At 31.9% G+C, this 7,232-nt stretch overlaps 1 pseudogene; it reads right to left on the reverse strand.

The window, feature by feature from the left end:
- Positions 1 to 259: 259 nt before the first annotated feature.
- Positions 260 to 1,104, reverse strand: LOC129480081 (ribosome production factor 2 homolog; annotated as a pseudogene).
- Between the last annotated feature and the right edge of the window lie 6,128 nt (positions 1,105 to 7,232).

Consider the following 7,232-nt stretch of genomic DNA (forward strand, 5'->3'; position numbering starts at 1 on the left):
CAAGTACACACACTGTGAGTTAGGAGCATACCTGGCTTTTCTATGGTACAGAGAAAATACCAAGTGGCCTGCATGGAGAGAACAAGGGTGAGAAAAGCAAAATAGAAGATCAGAGGGAAAAAGATATTATATGGGGTCTTGTAGAGTAATATAAATTTTTGCTTTTATGGTTTGATTGCTGTTGGTGTGTTGGCTAAGTTTTTTTATTTTTAAAAATTTTCTTTGTTTTTTTTTCTCATGGTCTTCTATTTTCTTCAGGTCACATCAAATCCCTCATTTTCCTAGTCTGTAGTTTGCTTAGGCCTTACTTCTGCATATGAATCCTTCCACAAATTATACCAAAAGTATCATGGGAGATAATTTTCTTCCTCTTTGGCTTGAAAGTTTTTGGCATTTGCATAGATAATTTATAAAGTTCGTCTGATGCCACGTGTGTCCTCTTCAGAACCCGATCCAATGATGTTTCCATATCTCCAATTCAATCTGTGGTATTCTGCAACAGATTTCTTCAGCGGTAACTCATAACTTTTAAAATAAATCTTCCCTTACTGTGTGGTGAAGTGTAAAACATACTCTGATCCAGTTGGGAGGATATTTGATACTCCTGGGCTGCTGAAGAAATCAGTAAGAAGACTCTTTAGCCTTATAGAGTCTTCTTTAACATCAAAATCCTCACCAGCAAATATTATCATGGGTTTTGTTTTCTCAGGGCATTTACTGTTCTTAATGTCTATTAATGAGACAAATTTCTCAATGCCTAATTCTATCATATCTAGCAAAAGATAGCCATACATGTGATCTCTTATTAGATTATTTGTTCATTTTTTATTATGGGAGCCATACGTGAATAAGGAACAATCTGACTTCCTTGAAGAATTCCAGTGATATCTGACTCTAGAATGGTCTTGTAATATTTTTCTTTTTGTACAAAAAGCCACATAGGTTTTTCAATGCATACACATTTCTAAGTACTTCTGTCACTGTTGCAGTTGCATTCTCCTCTTTAATCAACATGGCATTTTTAATATTTTCACTGAATTTCAGTTCTCTCTTCTCAAGGAATTTCTTGGTTGTTATTATTTTGGGCTTTACAACTTGATCCATGGCTGCTGCAACCCACAACCCAAACCGCGTAAAATGCCAAGTGTTTTTTGTTTGTTTGTTTTTAATGTTCAATGAGATTTAAAAAAAGCAAACAAGAGAAGTGACATGATACCTCTTACCCATTGTAAGTGTCAGTGTCATTCTAGATCTTGTATTGGGAGTAAACTGTGCATTTCTGGGAGGGAAAGTAAGAATGGAAGCAGGGAGACCAATTATAAAACTATAGCAATATTTCTAAATAAGAGCAGATGGAGTCTTGGACAAGAGTATTAGAGGTTGATGTGGTAGTATGTTTTGAAGACAAGACAGAACAGAATTTTCATGTGAATTGCCCTCAGGGTCTGAGAGAAAGGAGAAACTCACAGATACAATCAAGGATTCTTACCAGATCAGCATGAAGAAAGGCGGAGACTACAGATGGAGTAGTTTGGAGGGACGAGAGTACAACAATTTGGGGACATGTTAAGTTGGACATGTCTATTAGAAATTCTAAACTAGATGCCACATAAACAGACATTCAAATTTAGATTCCAGGGAAAACAGCATGGCTGGGGACAAAAATTTTGGAATTTTCAGGGACATTTAAAGTCATGACACTTTATGAGATCATCAAGGAAGTGACAGGAGACTGAAGAGAAAAGACCCAAGAGGTCAATTTTCTACTGAGAGACATGGGGGTAGAAGAGGAGCCAGCCAAGTTGACCAAGAAAAAGCAAATTGCAAAGTAGGAAGGAATCTAGGAGACCATAATGTTTTGGAATCCAAATCAAGGACGTGTTTTAAGGAGGAGGCAGTGGTAACTGTTAAAGCTTTAGAGGACTGAGAAGAGAAATAAAAATTAAACATTGAATTTACCATCAAATTGTTGCTGTTGATAAAATATGTTGTGGTAGAGACACTGAGACAAAATGTTTTATATTTTTCTTTAAGCACAATATATAAATTTGATAAATGTCTTTTTTACGATGGATATTGTTTGGAACTTATGCTTTTGTTTTGACATACATATGTATTAATTATTTATTCTTTGAGACCTACTATACATAAGAGCTTCTCTTAGCTTTTGTAGAGAAATCAATCCATGAGATTGACAAAATCCCTGAATTTATGGAGTTTTCATTTTATTGGATGTAATTAAACCAGTATGTGCAAATGTTAAATATTTATGCATAAATTTAACTGCCATGAAAAGATAAAATATAATGAAGGGATATAGTATGAGTTGGGTAAGTGACTGATTTTGTGTTTTTTTCACAAAGGCTTTTCTGAAACTATTAAATTTGTGTTGAGTTATGCAGTATGAGAAAGAAACAGCCTTATAAAAAGCTGTTGTATGGGGAGAGCATTCCAGTAAGAGTAAAGAGTTGTAAAGCCTCTGAAATAAAAACCATTATAATAAAAATAGCCTATATTTACTCAGCACAAACTGTGAGCCAGACACTAAATATTTTAAATGTATTATTTGATTTAATCCTTGCAAGAAGCCTGCGAAGTAATAGCATTACTATCTTTAAAGATTATAAATATGTTGCTAAGGAAACGCAGATATGAAACCCATATTCATAATTTGCATGCTTATAGGCATTATGTTATATTATTTCAAACATGTTTTGTTGAAGAAACAAATAAATAAACTATAGAGTGAAGGATCCAGGGCCCAGGTTATATACAGGACTTCAATGAATGTTGTAAGTTTGGTTTTTTATTATAATAATAGTCAGACATCATTTTAATTATTATAGCTATGGAATGATATGACATACTTGTTTGCTTTTAAAGATCACTCCAACTGTTGTGTAGATAATAAAATGTAGAAAATCAAGTTCTTGGAATTACTGAATTAAATTTCTCCCATGGATGGGTAACAGTATACTCTCTGGGCAATGGTTTCTAAATGGGTGTATTTTCAATTTTATAATCATTAAAAGTACATTATTTAATTACATTTATTTCTGCTTGGATTCATATATGATATACCACAATGAACATATATTTTAAGATTGGTAAAACATAAACCAATTATTAACTCCCATAAAATATTTTCTGCAGAAGTTATTTTGTAGACATATTCATATGATTTAAATTAAATTTCATAAAAATGCACATGCTTAAGCAGAATATACACATTATGTAATAGAAGTTTAAGAAAAATTTGCTCCAAAGTTGTTTAACAAATATAAAATCTTTAGTATTTTGAGGGTTAGTCCTCAGGTCTAGTTATTAGTTTTCTGAAATTATCATGACTTTCCTGATTGTTTATCAGACATACAACAAACCTCATTCCAGTATGTCAATCCAACTGTTCTTGTTGTGAAAATACTATTTTTTCTGTTAAAAAGAATTTTTTAAAAACCCTTGGGTATTGAATAATTTTGGGATTAGAATAATTTCCTTTTAAAAGATATGATAGTGAATATGAACATAAGAGAATGCAATATTTCCTTTTAAACTGTTTAAATTTCAGAACTGCAAATTATAAGGGAAATTAAAATACTTAGATATTTAAAATATTAACTGCAAAATATCGTGGATAAGAAGTAAACTAAATCTTCGAGTTATTATCTAAACATTAGTATGCATAAAACTGAATGCACATAACTATAACTTTCACTCTTTTATTTGAAGGAAGGAAATATCAGTGTGGGTGGTGTATTTTTCTCCTGCATTGTAGAGATCTATGATGCAAATTTAATCCAAACTAAACCTTCATAGCACATAGTCGACGTCCAAGGGAGGACCAGAACAACTATCAAAGCATAGCAACACTCTATCCCTGTCAAGAGGCTCATTTTTTGGGGGGTCAGACTGAAACAACATATGGAACATCCTAGGATGTTTTTGAAAAGAATACAGTCATTTGCTGGCAATTAATTAATAGAGGCAAAAATCTGAGTGTAATACTAATAGAGACAGACCAGCCAAAAGCTTAATGGAAACATCAGGAAATAAGCAGTCCAACAGAACTCAGCTAAAACCATTGTTATCTCTGAAGCTCAGGAAGATTATGTACATAGCCCAGGTTGCACCCACTGTGGCGCTATCAGGCAGGGAACATTTAAGATTTAAATAACTGGAAAGTACCAATATTCATTGATTGGAGGACCTAACGTTGTTAATATACAAATTCAATCCCTGTAAAAACTTTCTCTTTTTTTCTTCTTCTTCTTTACTTTTTTTTTTTTTTTTCTGCAGAACTTAACAAGCTGACTCTTAAATTGATTTTGAAATGCAATGGTCCCAGATTCAAAATAATCTTAAAAATGATTACAAGTTGAAGGGCTCACAATTACTAATTTAGCAAGGAAACAGAGAAATTTGAACACTTACACATTGGTGCTGGGATTATAACATGGAGCAGCCACTTTGGAAAAGAAATGACAGTTACTGATAAACGCAGAGTTATCACCTACATGAGCCAGCATGCCAGTCCTAGGTATATGCCTGTGATAAATAAAATAAAAAAAAAATCTATAAATACAGATTTATTTACAGTGGCCCAAGAGTAGAATTAACCAAAAAGTCCTTCAATTGAAGAATGGATAAGGAAAATGCAGTATAACTATACAACAAAATAATTTTGACATTAAAATGGATTGAAGTACTAGTGCTACAACATGGGCCAATATTAAAGCTCTATGTCAAAGAAGCCAAGTGTAAAACACCACACATTATATTATTTTACTCACATAAAATATTCAGTATAGGCAAATCAATAAATATAGAATGTAGATTAGTGGTTGCCTAAGGCTAGGGGTAGGAAATGGAGAGTGACTGTGAGTGGCTATAGGATCTCTTTAAGAGTGATGAAAACGTACTAAGATTATTGTGATGTGTGCATAACTCTGCAAATATGCTAAATACTATTAAATTGTGCACTTGAAAATTGGTGAATTATATGGTATATAAATTATATCTCAATAAAAATATTTAAAATTAAATTACAGTGTGTATGAAACCATCCATTGATTAACATCAAAGATAATTATTACATCAACTTCTTACCCTGATAACTGATAAGAAAACACTATACATATTTTTAAAGTCTTATTTTATTTCTTGTCTCATACACTTTCATCTCTGACCTCCAAGTGTTTACCAACAGTATCCTCAAGTCTTTTAACATTCACCAACCATTTGGTTTCAAAGACGATGCACATTTTGTATGTTTTTGTTACATCAGATCCCTAATTCCAAGTATTGCATTTCTGTTCCACTTAGGTATTGTTGTACCGAAAAATTACTTAAAAATTTAATGACTTGAAACAAAGCATTTATTTTATTAACTCTCATTATTTTTCTGGATCCAGGATTCAAAAAATGTTCCCTTTTGTGGTTCCATCCTTAGGTGCTTATGTAAATTCAGTCAAACAGTGGCTGAGGCTGACATATTGCTGGGGTTTGGGTTCTGGATGAGCAAGTGGTGAGCCCAGCTTCTCTTTTCTCCATTCCATTCCATGGAATGCTAATTTAGTGTTTCTAACAGCAGGGTGACATAATAGCCACTAGTATGTTTACATAACATGTGAAGCCTTCAAAACTTGAGTATCCCAGTATTTCAGCTGAAAAGACAAAAGCTGCATCATTTTTCATGATCTATGACTGAAAGTTATAGAGCATGCCTTCTGATACATTCTGTTGGTCACGAATTATATTAAAACCCATTCAAATTTAAGGGGATGAGGATTATACAATATTTCATGATGAAGAGTAACAGGATACTAGAAATAGAAACATGTTAGAGGAGAGATAATGTTGCAGTCATCTTGGAAAAATGCAATCTGCCAAAGTATTATATGGAAAATTAAAGAAATGTACATTCAAAGATACAGTAAATGTTGGCAAGAATAGTGTTATTTTGTGAAGCAATTCAAAGCACACAAATTGTTGAATGTGAGAAAGATAATTTGAAATGTAGCATTATATGTATACATGCTATAAAAATCACAGAAGTTTGATATTGGTATTGAAATTAATAGATAGAGGGAATAAACAGAAATTATAAAAATGTGAAGAAATAGTTGTATGTAGTGTCAGTAACTACTGATGTGAATTTAGCATTATATAATAAATACGATTTTGTAATTCATATTATACACAGCCACATACAAACACACAAATAGACACACACACATATATGTCAGTCTTGGAATGATTGGTTTTCAATATAACATGTTGGTACAAATGTCATACAACCTACTGAAAATGATAAAATTAAGCTTGACCAACTCTTCTACACAGAAATAAGTTAATAAGGCTTAAGCATTACATATAAGCCATATAGCCATGAAGACACTCAAACGAGAAAGATAAACATTTATAAATATAAGTTTATGTCCAAAAATATAGAGTAAAAACAAAATAACCAAACAAGGATAATAATTTTATTTTAAAAAGTTTTAAAAAGTCTAAATGTTTTGTATTTTAAAATAATTCCAAATCAACTTTTAAAAACCAGAAATCCAAAATAATTTGAGCAATTCTACCAAGTATTATTATATCCACACAAGTTAGTCATTTTTTGCCCTATTATTTGCCCAGAATATCTGGTCTTTCTCACAAACATTCAACTTTTCAGTATTCTTAATTTCCATTTGTTTCATTTTAAGTGATATATCACTGCACCGTTGCCCAGCTTTGTAAGTGCTGGGTGAAGAAACATCTTTCTAAAGTCAAAATTTCAGGCTATAACAATTCATACAATATTTTGGAACATTCAGACCATTTACATTTGATGTGATTATTGACATCACAGATTAAATAGCTATTACTAGTAGCTTCTCTGACTTGACAAATAAGTTGCTTCTAAAAGAAGATTAAAATATTATTATATGTCTATACAATGTTTAAAATCAGGTATTCAAAAAAAAGATAAGACCTATTTTCTTTCCAAAAATATCAATTCAAAGTGACAAAAATTTTAAACCTTGACCAATAATTAAGTTTTAAAGTTACACACACACACACACACACACACACACACATATGGAGAAAGAAAGAGAGAAGGAGAGGGAGAGAGTGTTAAGTATATATATATGTATATATGCTTAATTATGTAAGGATAACAGAGAGTGCCAATGAATGTCAATAGAATGCACATAAACTTTTCCACATTGTTGATTAAGGTTTTG

This window comes from Symphalangus syndactylus, chromosome 4, assembly GCF_028878055.3.
Source record: "Symphalangus syndactylus isolate Jambi chromosome 4, NHGRI_mSymSyn1-v2.1_pri, whole genome shotgun sequence".
Lineage (NCBI taxonomy): Eukaryota > Metazoa > Chordata > Mammalia > Primates > Hylobatidae > Symphalangus > Symphalangus syndactylus.